This window comes from Triticum dicoccoides, chromosome 6A (assembly GCF_002162155.2).
Source record: "Triticum dicoccoides isolate Atlit2015 ecotype Zavitan chromosome 6A, WEW_v2.0, whole genome shotgun sequence".
Lineage (NCBI taxonomy): Eukaryota > Viridiplantae > Streptophyta > Magnoliopsida > Poales > Poaceae > Triticum > Triticum dicoccoides.
The window spans coordinates 528,352,913-528,368,116 of record NC_041390.1 but is presented as its reverse complement, the minus strand read 5'-3'; the positions used below and the strand labels follow the sequence as shown (position 1 = coordinate 528,368,116).

At 44.6% G+C, this 15,204-nt stretch overlaps 2 long non-coding RNA genes across 3 annotated transcripts; one reads left to right on the top strand and one right to left on the bottom strand.

The window, feature by feature from the left end:
- The first annotated feature begins 460 nt into the window (after positions 1-460).
- On the top strand, positions 461-2,407 carry LOC119317685. 2 transcript variants are annotated; one of them, XR_005153710.1, is made up of 3 exons: positions 461-598; positions 679-923; positions 1,758-2,407. It is a non-coding gene; the product is annotated as an uncharacterized LOC119317685 (long non-coding RNA). The 2 variants fall into 2 exon arrangements; XR_005153709.1 differs by having other exon boundaries at positions 464-598; positions 697-923.
- A 6,067-nt stretch (positions 2,408-8,474) lies between these two features.
- On the bottom strand, positions 8,475-9,063 carry LOC119319643. The gene is made up of 2 exons (XR_005154548.1): positions 8,950-9,063; positions 8,475-8,820 (listed from the first exon to the last, which is right to left on the bottom strand). It is a non-coding gene; the product is annotated as an uncharacterized LOC119319643 (long non-coding RNA).
- Positions 9,064-15,204: the final 6,141 nt, after the last annotated feature.

Here is a 15,204-nt window from a genome sequence, read left to right as displayed (position 1 = left end):
CCCACTGTGGTCTTCTATGGTCTGGGCATTTGGTCATTTTCCTGGACCGGGTGGCCGCGCATTTGGGCCGATCAGGCTATAAATGGCGCACCAACCGTGCATGGGAATACACATGGCACAGAGAGCAGCGATATGGCACATATTATCATATAGTTATATTATCTTAGCCGTTCGATGGGCTTTATCTGGTAGGTGTGTAGCATTTAATGAACGTTTTGGCGATCCATGGAAAATGCGTATTCGTGTGAGCGGCGTACGCGGGGGAGGTATACACGTTGGCAGTTTCGTATGTCTGACGCCGGTCAGGCTCGCTGGCAGGTGAAGGGCGTGACGGAACCAGGACGGTCTAGGATTGTTACAAAAGCTGGACCATGGTCCAGGATTTTTTTGCGTACGAGGAGAGCCTCTGGGCAGGGCGCTCGCGTGTCTTGGGGCTTTGCTGCCGACAAAAGAAAAGAGGTAAAAATCACAAAAGAGAAAGGAGGTGTGGGGCAGGGTATGGATCAGGAGAGGCGATGGAGGGCGAGGCAATGGGTTAGGCGGCAGCAGCGGCCGCCATGGGAGCCGCCGGAGATTTCCCCCTGGATCCAGTGCGCAGGTTCGTTTCACACATACTCCCCTGTCCCCCCTCCGCCCCTCGCCAATGAGGAGATCTGTCACGTAAATAAACAAAAAAAGCTCTGGTTTCCTCTGTAGCTTGCCGATCTTCGAGCCGGGGGCCTAGCCCCGCGCCTCCTTTCATGATGAGGGGAGCAAGATCGAAGGCTGGGCAACCGACGGGCTGAGAGATTCGTCGATGGCTGCTCACGACAGTTGTGGCAAACCTGGTGGCGAGGGGAGCAGAGACGGCGCTCCTGCCGAGTCTGGCGAGGCGGCAAGTCGGCGGTGAAGCACGATCCCAAGGGGCTGGGCTGGATTAGAAGGTATCCCCTCCCTGATTAGCATGTGTGTGCACGCGTGTGTTGAGTGCACTATTATTTTGGGATGGTGAGGCCCAGTAGTTGTTCCTCTGGTTGGTGCCAGTGATGCTGCCTGCTTTCAAGTATGTTCATGTGGTTAGGGGGTGGGTGATTAAAATTTTAGGGATGCATGTCATAGATTGCTTGATCTCCCTGTTGATGGATGCATGAAAACCAGGTCTGAGTATGTGGACTGAATGTGTGGATACAAACTAGAAAAAAATAGCCATCAGGGGGGCATCTCTGTGCTGGACACACAAAAAGAATTGGGTAAGAAAAGCAGAGCTTGTGTTTCCTGTTTGGCCGTGCCAATTCGAGTTGTTCTAATTCATGTGCCACTCATGTGAAAAGAAAAGAAAGGTGCGTTCAATTTTTTCTTGTGATTATGATGGGGGAAATTATAGTACAGAGATAAAGCTTGATCTGGATGTGTTTGCGACAGAATAAGTAATTAAATTCTAAAGGTTTAGTACAGAGCATCCAGACGAAAGAAAAAATTGAAAACGATAGAAATTGTGTAGTGGTTATTCTTTTAAATGTAAATTTGACTCTCTATTTTTTGGTTCGGGCGGTGTGCGTTGGGGGGCTGTGGTGGTGGGTTTGATTGGGTTGTATGGTTCGAGTGGGAGCAAATCCAATAGAGTGGATGCCTTGCCCTGGTAGAATGGGTGCCCTAGAAAAGCCGATACGTGGTTTTGCAGAACGAGTGGGGACGAAGTTGTCAAACCAGAATTGGGCGCCACATTCAATCCGCTCGTGAGGCTAACAGTGCTTTTCATTGGTTGCTTTCATGTGCAGCTTGTCGATCTTGAATTTGTGGTCGTCGTCGCACGGCTCTGTTCAGGACGAGGTGGGTGAGATCGAGGGCTGGGGGCGCTGCACTGCGAGATTCGTCGGTGGTTGCTCACGACAGTTGCGGCAACCCTGGGGGTGAGAACAGTACAGACAGCGGTCCTACGGAGTCCGGGGAGTCCGCGGTCAAGCCAGATCAGTAAGCGCCGGGGTGGATTAAAAGGTATTTCATGCCTGATTAACATTGTGTGGCGTGTGGTGATGACTAGAGAATTTACATTTTTTTTGGCATGTGGCTGGTGATTGTTCTTGTGGCGGCGGTGGCCTGCGGTCTGCGTGGGGCTGTGGTTACATGATGGCAGCAAAATTTATGATGTTGTAGGAGCTGGACGAATGGTTCATGTGGGTTACAACAATGAAAATGTAGCTGATTTTTGTATTGGCTGGTTATTCTGACAGGTTACAACAATGAAAATGGCTAGTTGGAATCACTGTGTATGAATAGCTGCAAAAATAAATAAAATCTAGTTGTCCCATGAAGGTGTAGCGAATCACAATCACTTTTAAGTTGTTGAAATAACATGTGTCTGATGATCACATGAATGCAGCAAAAAAATAGGCGGCTTGAACCGTTGTACATGCTGTTTTTTGACTCATCATGTGCAATTCGGTTGCGGGCATTTCATCTTATGTTCTTAACTGCAAAAACAACATATGTTTCCTGTGATGGTATATTGAAACACATTCAGGCTAGTGCCTGAAAGCACATGGACCATTAGTTAGTCTGTCCTGTAGATCTCCGTTTTTATTGTTTATCTGAAACAATGCAATTTGGACTTCTAGGGGGGTCTACTTTTGTTGCAGACAAAAAAATATTGGTTGATGGGCAACTTAGGAAGAAGACCATAAACTTAGCCAAAGTGTACATCATCGTTGGTGGTTTCTTTGGGACAGTGGAGAATGTGCCATTCACAAAAAGGTCGCTACGACAAGATGACTATGTGAAGAAGATAATATAGGTTTTCGATGAACTCAGGGCAAAAGGCCCTGATTCTTGTTTAGAGTTCAAGTAGACTCAAAGAGCAGAATAAAGAATCTGACATGGACAATAGAGGCAATGCATTACAAGTTTTTTGGAGACATCGCCAGCTTCGACACCACTTATCGGGCCAATCTCGATGACATGCCATTCAAGCTTTTTGTATGGGTGAATAACCATTTCCAGAATATTTTGCTGGGAGGTGTGATCTAAGGGATGAACAGGTTGAAAGCTTTGAATGGGTTTTCACTGAGTTCGGTAGGATGATGGGTGTTGTACCACCAAGGACCATTTCGACTTGTAAGGGGCTAACACATTTCTGGTGCAACTATTTTAATGAACCGGGTTGAGATTTAACTTTCTTGCAGATTATTGTTGGGCAATGGAGGTTGCAGAATATAGAATGTGAGGCAGCATGAACTCTCTGACCTGCGTAACAACACCAAGCAAGAAAAGAACTTTCGGGAGGCCAACACAAGCCTGAGACAAAGACCAAGGCCACAAAAGAACAACTTGCAGATAGAGAGAGGGGGGTGAGGGTCTCCCGAAGCAACAGAGAAAAGAAGGCAGATGCAGCAATGGTGGAGTTGCAGGTGTCGGTGTCAAAACCAGCCGATCTCGGGTAGGGGGTCTCGAACTATGCGTCTGGGCATCGAGGGTAACAAGGGACAAGTGGGACACAATGTTTATCCAGGTTCGGGCCCACATAATGGAGGTAAAACCCTACGTCCTACTTGATTGTATTTGATGAATATAGGGGTTACAAGAGTTGATCTTCCTCGAGATCGTAATGGCTAAACCCTAGCTGTCTAGCCTATGAGAATTCTGATAGCCTCTACGGACTAAACCCTCCGGTTTATATACACACCGAAGGGACCTAGGGTTGTACAGAGTCGGTTTGTGGGGGAAGGAAACAACATATCCGGACACCAATCTTGCAATCCACACATAGGGGAGTCCTACCCAGACACAAGGGGAAAGTCTTCTACTTGTATCTTCACAGCCCATCAGTCCGGCCCGTATCAATAGCCCGGACACCCGAGGACCCCATAATCCAGGACTCCCTCAGTATCCCCTGAACCAGTCTTCAATGACGATGTGTTCACCATGCGGATTGTCTTTGGCATTGCAAGGCGGGTTCCTTCTCCTGAACACTTTAAAACAATTCCCTGAACAAAGGAACTGTATCTGGCTCTGTATAATTGACACAACCCTTAGCCACGAAGGCAAGATATCCAAATAAAACAATGTCTTTTTACTGGCAACTTTTTTGACGAAGCATCACATCTGGCTCTTTAACATTTCAAACCGTTTTCACGCCTCCCGCTTCGCGTTTCGAGGCACAGCCTCCATTGGCACGTCTTGTTGAAACAGAGATCATGCCTGCCCATTGCGGGATCTTCATCAATACAGTTTTGGGTAATCCAACCGTGCCATTTGCACAATCTCTTTGGGAACGGGCGGGTTTTAAGGCTTGAGAGGGGGGCGTTTGGTATTTCACCGCCTATATAAGAGGGCAAAGATTCCTCCTTTTCCCCCAACGCCTTTCTCCTAGCTCTTGCCTTCCCTTCCTCTGAGTTCCAGCGCCCAAAATCTCAATCTTTCCCACAGCCACCAACCTCCCCAGCCATACCTGGATCCGGCTCCAAGGGCAAGTGGGAGGCCTCCTCCGTCACCGAGAAGGACATCAAGGAGCTCTGGGGCGCGGGTTATCTTTCTCCGAATATCACGCACAGGCTCCCTGCCAAAGATCAAGTCATCCCCACTCCGGAGCCCAGCGAGAGAGTCGTATTCATCCCTCATTTCCTCTGAGGGCTAGGGTTTCCCCTTCATCCTTTGTTCGAGGTCTCATGTTCTATTACGGGCTAGATTTCCATGATATAGCCCCAAATCCCTTCCTCCACATATCGGCGTTTATCGTCGTGTGCGAGGCTCTCCTCTGCATCCCCCCACTTCGGCCTATGGCTCAAGGTCTTCAATCTGAAGCTGAAGGTGGTCGACGGGTATCATGTGGCTTGCGGCGGAGCTATGGTAAGAAAGGTTCCCAACGCCATCTTGCCCAAGGGGGCTTTTGGGGAAATAGTCAAGGTGTGGCAGCAGGAGTGGTTCTACATCACCGAACCCCACGACGTCAAGTGGGCGACCATACCTGACATCAGACCCGGTACCCCTACGAGACACACCTCGTGGGACGCCAAGGGTCTTGATTGGGGGTCTCAACCGGATGTCATGATGCTACAAAAGCACATCTCGAATGTGTTGGGTAAAAACACTAGCCTCACAAACGTGATCCAAGTGATGCTCTTCCGCCGTGTCCTCCGCTGCCAACTCCGGGCCTCCCCTATGTGGGAGTTCAACCCGGAAGAACCACGGACCTTGAAGCGCTTCTTCGGCACCATGCACGAAGATATATGTAAGCATCTTTTCAAGGCCCAAAAGAATTGGCCGATGAAGATCGAAGACATCGGACTCGACAACGAGAACCCGACCTCGATGGTAAGCATAACCTTTCCAAAGACTTTACTTGACTAATGCTTCGGATGATGATGAAGATTTACATTATCCCTTTTTCCATACAGGGCTGGACGGCGAAGGCAGAGCGGATCAACTGTCCGGCGCCGCTGCTGGAGAACCCGGCCACCCCCAGCTATCGAAGATGCTGGTCCCAGCAGCGTATCAAGCACCGGAGAAGAAGGCCAAGAAGAAGAAGGGCAGGGAGGCCAAGGACAACCCCCGCGACAAGCGTTCTGTGGACGCTGTGTCCGGAGAGACCGAAGCCGCCTCCTCCCATGAGGAAGATCAGGAAGAAGAAGAAGAGGAGGTGGAAAGCGACTCCCCCTGCAAGGGGAGGAAGAAGAAGAGGGTGTCCTCCGAAGACCCGAATGGGGAGGCGTCAAAGAGGGGAAAGATGGTCGTCCAGGACAGTTCGGATTCAGATACCGAACTGGCCCCCAAGAGGCCACCCAGGGCAAAGCCCCTAGCCGAATCGTAAGTACTTATGTACTCACTGTTTATCTTCTGTTTTCCCTTTCTATTTTCATTATATAAGTTATTATGCGCCTTTCAAACCTCCCCGCTACCTCCCGAATACTTCGCTGTCGGAGGGGAGTTCTCTGCCACCTGAGATGGTAGAAAGTGAGACGCCGCCGCGAGCCCCCTCGCCTATCGCTGTGGATGACACCGAGGTGTTATCCCGAAGGACCTCTCCTAGCCGCGGAGGGGCGGGCGAGGCTATCGAGAAAGCGCCCGAGGGTAATACCTCGGTTGCCGAAGACATAGGGGAGGCTACCCCTATGGCAACCGACGGTGAAGACCGTCGGCAATCCGGGCCCTAGCCGGATACTCTCTGGAAGACCAATCTGGCTCCGGGATCAGGCGAGCAGCCCCGGTCGAAGGAGGGGGGAGCATCAGCTCCATCGGCGACCTCCACAAATCCTGAGGCGTCAAACACTCTAGTGGAAGCACTGCAACATGCTTCCATCATGGAGGAGCACCGCACCCTGATGGGTGCGGTGGTAGAGAAGGTTCAGTCCGCCAAAAGTGGACTGAACGAAGCTTTTACCAGCCTACTGACATGCTTCAAGGTATGCGACGTAATGCTCTAAACGCTTTTTTCATATAAAGGAATATACCTGTGTATAGATAGCAGCCCCTGAGACTCTGCCTAGTTTTGAGAAAAGCCGGACAAAGGATCCACATAGTATTCGAAAGAGCTAACATATTTGTCTATCTTGTAACAAGCTTCCCTGTTGGCGGCAACCGCCCAGGCCGCCGAAGTTTCCGGACTCAATCGGAAACTGAAAGTGGCTGATGATGAAATCGACCGCATCAACAAGCGGGTCGACGAATTTGATCATATATCAGAAGTGATATGCATAGTCAAAGATGAACTCATGTAATGCTTTTGTTTATGGGCATAGTTGGTGCAGCCGAGGTCGAGACCCTCAAAGGCACCCTTGCCCAAGCCCAAAAAGAGGCGAATGCATACAAGGCAGCCACTGACAAAGCGACTGCAGAACTGAAGACCGAACAGGCCGCCCGCCGACAATACGGAGCTCGGGTGGCCGAGGTAGAGCAGGAGCTAAAGGACGCCATCCTAAAGTGCGAGGGTTTGGAGAAGAAGGCTTCGGCTCAATCGTCCGAACTTGCCAAAGCTCTCCAAGATGCTACGGATTCCTCTTCTTACTCAAGCCCGCTTATCTTCTTCCTCGCGCAATTCTCGGCCAACCCAGCCCTAACCACCTGTCTCCACCCCCACCCCCACGTTAAGTTTCTTACTCGGTCCCGCTGGCTATTTTTGGCTCCCACTCGTACATACCTCGGCTTCGTCGTGGCTGATGATCCTTGCGTCATCCCCGTCTTCGACCTCGCGCTTCGCAGGTAGCTGACAATTAGCAAACATGATGTTTGTGTGATTTGATTAACAAGTGATGTTGCTGGCGCTTTTCTTTTGTTTTGTCACATGGATGAGCACACACAGTAACACATGTGAATGTGCAACCAATGTGTCAAGAACCAGTGACGGACAAGCTAAGCAAAGCAAATGAACGACAAAAAGGCCAGTTACCATATCAGGTGTAACCTATCCTGCTACGTTTGTCTAAAGAGATGTATAAGCATGTTTTCGGTATTACACCTGCCCTACTCCATGACAGCACTCGCACGATTCAGCCATCCGGTTAACCTCCGTTTCATGTCGCTCAATAATGGCTCGGACACAGACACCACTTGCAACACAACCATCACCAACACGTTTGTCAAAATGAAAAGATTTTAGAACGTGACACATGTGGTAATCAATCAAACTATTCAAAAGATGAGAAGATTTTTTAAAAGCAATAGAGCACCTATGGGTGCAGTGAACCGAGGAGCAATTGTGGCAAAGCAACAGCCTCACGATACGTAGCGTAAGCATGAATCTTCTTTCTGAAGCCTACAGACCAAAAGTCGTGCATGCATCATCAGCAATATCGGGTTTATGCCGATCCTACATATAAACCCTGGCCAAGCATCTGTTGGTTCTGTGCATGGTCTATTTATTAAAGCTCGTCAAAGGTTTCAATTATAGTTGTATTTTTCTTCTTATATTTTCTCTCTTTTACTGTTCCTGTTGGCTTCATCTATTCATCTTTTCATGTGTCATTTCTTTCTTTCTTTTTCCTTTTTATCATCAACTAACTTGTTTGCTATTTTTAATTTGCCACTAACTACCATCATGAAATGTTCCAACAAGCTTTTTTCTGTTTAATAGTTTTATATCCTAATAATTTCCAGTATACTTTCAATGGTGAGTGATGTAGTAATATTTTAGTTGAAAATGAAAGATTGTAAAATTTCCCTGACTTCTGTAAAAATGTGAAACATTTTCTCCAAGAAATATTCTACACTAGCATGGCTAAAATTTCAACAATCAATCTAAACATTTTCCTCTGATAGTGAAACTTTTTTCAGTTAGGTGTGATATATCTACTGTAAATTACTAAATATTTTATATGAAAATGTATCATAACTTTACTTTTAGTTCATTAATAGTATGGACATATTGTATGTTCAACCTCGATTTGTTCTTCTAGTAACTTTTTTGGTGGCTTATGGTGTTCAAGTTTTCCCTTTCGTGATTCGGTCTTATTAGGACATTAAAATCTAGATATTTATATTTTACTTCTTGATATGAAGACTGAATCTGGATTTGAAATTATATCATTTTGAAACCCAATAATTGTCTGCAACATAGTACAAATTTTCATTGTTATCACACTACTGAACTTCATACTATGCTATATTACTCAAATCATTATTCATTACTCAAGCAACTGTGATACATCCATGTATATGAATTTTTTATCTAGATAGATTCCAGGTTTGGTGGTAGTCATCCACATACATAACACTGGCATCCCTCGGGTATGCACTTGGGAGATGGGCCACCGGGTGGGGGGATGAACTTTTTGCAGTACGCTCGGCAATCATTGTTGTTACAATGTCCCTTTTTGAGGATATGGTTGCATACTGGCTTAGAAGTTGCCATAGCTGTATACCAAAAGGAAGATATTGTATATTAGATCAGTTATGAAATATATATACATACGTTAGAAATTCCACGCCTTACTAGTGTAGATAACTAGGCACTAGAGTTCATGGTATTGACCGACTAGATACCTGACGATAGTATCAAGAAGGCAAATGCCAGGAATAGGATTTGTGTGCTCCTCATTTCTTCTTACAAACTTAATTAATGCTAGGATTGAGTAGCTACAATGGCGTTTTTGTGATCTTTGGGCGGTTGAGTGTGGTACTCAATGGCAAATGATGCTCCTTTTATAATGGGCAGAGAATAAGATAAGGACACATTAATTGCAACTGATTAATATTTCCCTCAAAAAGAGCAATTGATTTATTAATATGATTCGTGGTGAAGAAAGGACCAATATTATTAATTAACTTCTATAGAATGGCGAGTCAGATATGGACGTCATACCATTTCTCGATCAACAGCCATCAGATCAAGCAGAAAAAACCACAAAAGCAGATTTTCATCCATAATTTAAACAAGATTTTTTCCGTCAAGATTTTTTCTTTGAACATCAGTACAGACGCAAGCGCTCATACATACACGCATACACTCACCCCTATGAACGCACACACGTACACCCTACCCCTATGAGCACCTCCGAGAGACTGAGCCGGCATGTCATCTTGAAATTTACGAAGTCACCGTAGGCGTCTCGTCGTCGATGGGAACGTCTCATCCCACTAAAAGCGCATCGCTGGAAATCCTGAAATTAATCCAGAAATAATGCGGGCACCAGAACTTGAACCCTATGTGCTGAGAATACCACAGTCCTTCTAACCATCCAACCAGAGAATCTATAATAAAGGTATAGCATATGTTCCAGTTTCCACCATATTATTACGGAATGTTTTAGCTAAAAGGAAAAGAGAAACAACACCAAATGGATGGGGCTTGCCTGCTCCTCCCGAGTCATACTCCCATTTGTGCTCCCAGCAAATCCAGCGACGCACAGCATGCCGACTTCGTTTCCTTTGAAATGAAAAAACCAGCAATCCCTCCATCTATTTCCTCTAAAATAAACTGCAAGAACAATAGAAAAAAGAATAGCAAGAACCAGACCGATCGTGCTTTAGACCAACTCCAACGCGCGACCCCATCTTGTCTGCCCGCGTCTGTTTGGGCAAAAACAGACAGATGACACGATCCAATGCGCGGCCGCATCCTCAAATTAAGCCCGTTTGGCGTCTGGCCCATCCCATTTCTGACACAAACATGTGCTTGTTTGCATCCACACGGACGTCGAACGAACAGGTACACACTTGCGTATCATCTGCCTCGGGGACATGTGGCAGCCGCCAAACTACCTCCACCGCCCAAACTAAGTGCGCACGCATGGTGGGCCTCGGCTGTCATGCACACATCCTGCAGTCGTCGTCCTTCTTAAATTGGAAGCCATGGACCGGCCAGTCCACAGTTTCCACTTCCTGGCCAGCCCAGACAAGCAAACCCTAGCTCTCCACTTCTTCGTCGGTGACAATGGTGGGGCGATGGTTCCCCGTCCTCAATACGAGGCACGGCAATGAGGCCGGGTCATCGCTCGCCGTCGCCGTCCCTCCACCTCCACCTCCGTCGCCCGTGTTTCATATCGTGTCGGGCGGCTGATACGTCTCCAACGTATCTATAATTTTTGATTGTTACATGCTATTATATTATCAACCTTCGATGTTTTATATGCTATTTTATATGATTTTTGGGACTAACCTATTAACCTAGAGCCCAGTGCCAGTTTATGTTTTTTCCCCTTATTTTAGAGTATCACAGAAAAGGAAAACCAAACGGAGTCCAGTTGACCTGAAACTTCACGGAACTTATGTTTGGACCAGAAGAAGCCCACGGAGTATCGGAGTTGGACCAGGAGAGTCCCGGGCTGCCCACGAGGGTGGGGGGCGCGCCCACCCCCCTGGGCGCGCCCCCCTGCCTCGTGGACAGCCCGGAGGTCCACCGACGTACTTCTTCCTCCCATATATACCCATATACCCTAAAAACTTCGGGGAGCACAATAGATCGTGAGTTCCGCCGCCAGAAGCCTCTGTAGCCACCGAAAACCAATCTAGACCCATTTCGGCACCCTACCGGAGGGGGGAATCCCTCTCCGATGGCCATCTTCATCATCCCGGTGCTCTCCATGACGAGGAGGGAGTAGTTCTCCCTCGGGGCTGAGGGTATGTACCAGTAGCTATGTGTTTGATCTCTCTCTCTCTCTCTCTCTCTCTCTCTCTCTCGTGTTCTTGAGGTGGTACGATCTTGATGTATCGCGAGCTTTGCTATTATAGTTGGATCCTATGATGTTTCTCCCCCTCTACTCTTTTGTAATGGATTGAGTTTTCCCTTTGAAGTTATCTTATTGGATTGAGTCTTTAAGGATTTGAGAACACTTGATGTATGTCTTGCGTGGGATATCTGTGGTGACAATGGGGTATTCTATGATCCACTTGATGTATGTTTTGGTGATCAACTTGCGGGTTCCGTGACCTTGGGAATCTATGCATAGGGGTTGGCACACGTTTTCGTCTTGACTCTCCGGTAGAAACTTTGGGGCACTCTTTGAGGTTCTATGTGTTGGTTGAATAGATGAATCCGAGATTATGTGATGCATATCGTATAATCATACACACGGATACTTGAGGTGACATTGGAGTATCTAGGTGATATTAGGGTTTTGGTTGATTTGTGTCTTAAGGTGTTATTCTAGTACGAACTCTAGGGTTGTTTGTGACACTTATATGAATAGCCCAACGGATTGATTGGAAAGAATATCTTTGAGGTAGTTTCGTACCCTACCATAATCTCTTCGTTTGTTCTCCGCTATTAGTGATTTTGGAGTGACTCTTTGTTGCATGTTGAGGGATAGTTATATGATCCAATTATGTTATTATTGTTGAGGGGAACTTGCACTAGTGAAAGTATGAACCCTAGGCCTTGTTTCAACGCATTGCAATGCCGTTTGTGATCACTTTTACCATTAGTTACCTTGCTGTTTTTATATTTTCAGATTACAAAAACCTTTATCTACCATCCATATTGCACTTGTATCACCATCTCTTCGCCGAACTAGTGCACCTATACAATTTACCATTGTATTGGGTGTGTTGGGGACACAAGAGACTCTTTGTTATTTGGTTGCAGGGTTGTTTGAGAGAGACCATCTTCATCCTACGCCTCCTACGGATTGATAAACCTTAAGTCATCCACTTGAGGGAAATTTGCTACTGTTCTACAAACCTCTGCACTTAGAGGACCAACAACGTCTACAAGAAGAAGATTGTGTAGTAGACATCAAGCTCTTTTCTGGCGCCATTGCCGGGAAGGTTAGCGCTTGAAGGTATATCTTTAGATCTTGCTATCGAATCTTTTTTGTTTCTTGTTTTAGCACTAGTTTAGTTTATAAAAGAAAACTACAAAAAAATGTGGAATTGAGTTTGCCTCATACGCTTCATCTTTTTAATATCTTTCGTGAGTATGGTGGACAGGGAAATTGTGCCAAAGTGTTAGAAGAAGAAAGCATTAAAATGTTTGGCACTAAATATTTGAACGATGAGCATGATTGCAATGTTGTTAGTATGAATTCCTTGAATATCCATGATGCTAATGATATGCAAAGCCACAAGCTTGGGGAAGCTATGTTTGATGAAGATGATATTTTTTGTCCCCCAAGTTTTGATGAGCAAATTTATAATGATGATAGCATGCCCCCTACTTATGATGATTATATTGATGAAAGTGGGTTTGTAAGAGTGTCAACTTTAGGAAGTAATGATCCCACTATTTTGGAGGTTGTTGAATCTTATTATGATAATTATGAAAGTGGATTTGGAGAGGTCATGACTTTATTTAGTAATGATTCCACTATCTTGGAAGAGGTTTCAATCGATTATGATGAGAATAAAGTTGCTACTTATGATAATTATTGTGATGATACATATGCTATAAAAAGTACAGATGATTATATTTATAAAACTTGTCATGATTTTGATTACCCTTTTTCTGAACATTAATCTTTTAATGTGGAAACAATTTATAATATTCAAATCTCTTATGATACTCCCACTATCCCGAATGAGAAGAATTTTGCTTATGTGGAGAGTAGTAAATTTTCTATGCTTGTAGATCATGAAAAGAATGCTTTAGGTGCTGGTTATATTGTTGAATTTATTCATGATGCTACTGAAAATTATTATGTGGGAGGAATATATGCTTGTAGGAATTGCAATAATATCAAGTTTCCTCTCTATGTGCTTAACATTATGAAGTTTTGCTTATTTTGCCTTCCTATACTAGTTGATTATTGTTCCCATAAGTTACCTATGCATAGGAAGTGGGTTAGACTCAAATGTGCTAGTCATATTCTTCATGATGCCCTCTTTATGTTACAATTCTTATCTTTTATGTGAGCATCATTGAAATCATCATGCCTAGCTAGGGGCGTTAAACGATAGCGCTTGTTGGGAGGCAACCCAACTTTATTTTTGTTCCTTGCTTTTTTTCCTGTTTAGTAATAAATAATTTATCTAGACTCTGTTATGGTTGTTTTTTTGTGTTTAATATGTGTTTGTGCCAAGTAGAACCTTTGGGAAGACTTGGGGAAAGTCTTTGCGATCATGCTGTAAAAAACAGAAACTTTAGCGCTCACGAGAATTGCTACCAGTTTTTATTGGAGAGTGCTATTGAGTTAATTATTTTTGCAGATGATTAATAGAAAAATTACCCAGGTTCACCAATTTATTTTAGAATTCTATGAGTTCCTGAAGTATACGTTTGATACAGATTACTACAGACTGTTCTGTTTTTGACATATTCTGTTTTCTATGTGTTGTTTGCTTATTTTGATGAATCTATGAGTAGTATGGGAGGGTATGAACCATAGAGAAGTTGGAATACAGTAGATATTACACCAATATGAATTTATAATGAGTTCACAACAGTACCTAAGTGGTGATTTATTTTCTTACACTAACGGAGCTTACGAGTTTTCTGTTAAGTTTTGTGTTGTGAAGTTTCCAAGTTTTGGGTGAAGATTCGATGGACTATGGAATAAGGAGTGGCAAGAGCCTAAGCTTGGGGATGCCCAAGGCACCCCAAGGTAATATTCAAGGACAACCAAAAGCCTAAGCTTGGGGATGCCCTGGAAGGCATCCCCTCTTTCGTCTTCGTTCATCGGTAACTTTTTTTGGAGCTATATTTTTATTTACCACATGATATGTGTTTTGCTTGGAGCGTCATTTTATTTTCCTTTGTTTTGATTTCTATTTGAATAAAATACCAAGATCTGAAATTCTTAAATGTTAGAGAGTCTTCACATAGTTGCATAATTATTCAACTACTCATTGATCTTTACTTATATCTTTCGGGGTAGTTTGTTGTTGCTCAAATGCTTCACTTATATCCTTTTAGAGCACGGCGGTGGTTTTATTTTCAAGAAATAGATGAACTCTCGTGCTTCACTTATATTATTTTGAGAGTCTTTAGAACAGCATGGTAGTTTGCTTTGGTTATGAATCTAGTCCTAATATGATAGGCATCCAAGATGGGTATAATAAAAACTTTCATATAGAGTGCATTGAATACTAAGAGAAGTTTGATAATTGATAATTGTTTTGAGATATGGAGGTAGTGATATTAAAGTTGTGCTAGTTGAGTAGTTGTGAATTTGAGAAATACCTGTGTTGAAGTTTGCAAGTCCCGTAGCATGTACGTATGGTAAACGTTGTGTAACAATTTTGAAACATGAGGTGTTATTTGATTGTCCTCCTTATGAGTGGCCGTCGGGGACGAGCGATGGTCTTTTCCTACCAATCTATCCCCCTAGGAGCATGCGCGTAGTGCTTGGTTTTTGATGACTTGTAGATTTTTGCAATAAGTATGTGAGTTCTTTATGACTAATGTTGAGTCCATGGATTATACACACTCTTACCCTTCCATCATTGCTAGCCTCTTCGGTACCGTGCATTACCCTTTCTCACATTGAGAGTTGGTGCAAACTTCGCCGGTGCATCCAAACCCCGTGATATGATACGCTCTTTCACACATAAACCTCCATATATCTTCCTCAAAACAGCCACCATACCTACCTATTATGGCATTTCCATAGCCATTCTGAGATATATTGCCATGCAACTTTCCACCGTTTTGTTTATTATGACACGTTTCATCATTGTCATATTGCTTTGCATGATCATGTAGTTGACATTGTATTTGTGGCAAAGCCACCGTTCATAATTCTTTCATACATGTCACTCATGAGTCATTGCACATCCCGGTACACTCCAGAGGCATTCATATAGAGTCATACTTTGTTCTAGTATCGAGTTGTAATCATTGAGTTGTAAATAAATAGAAGTGTG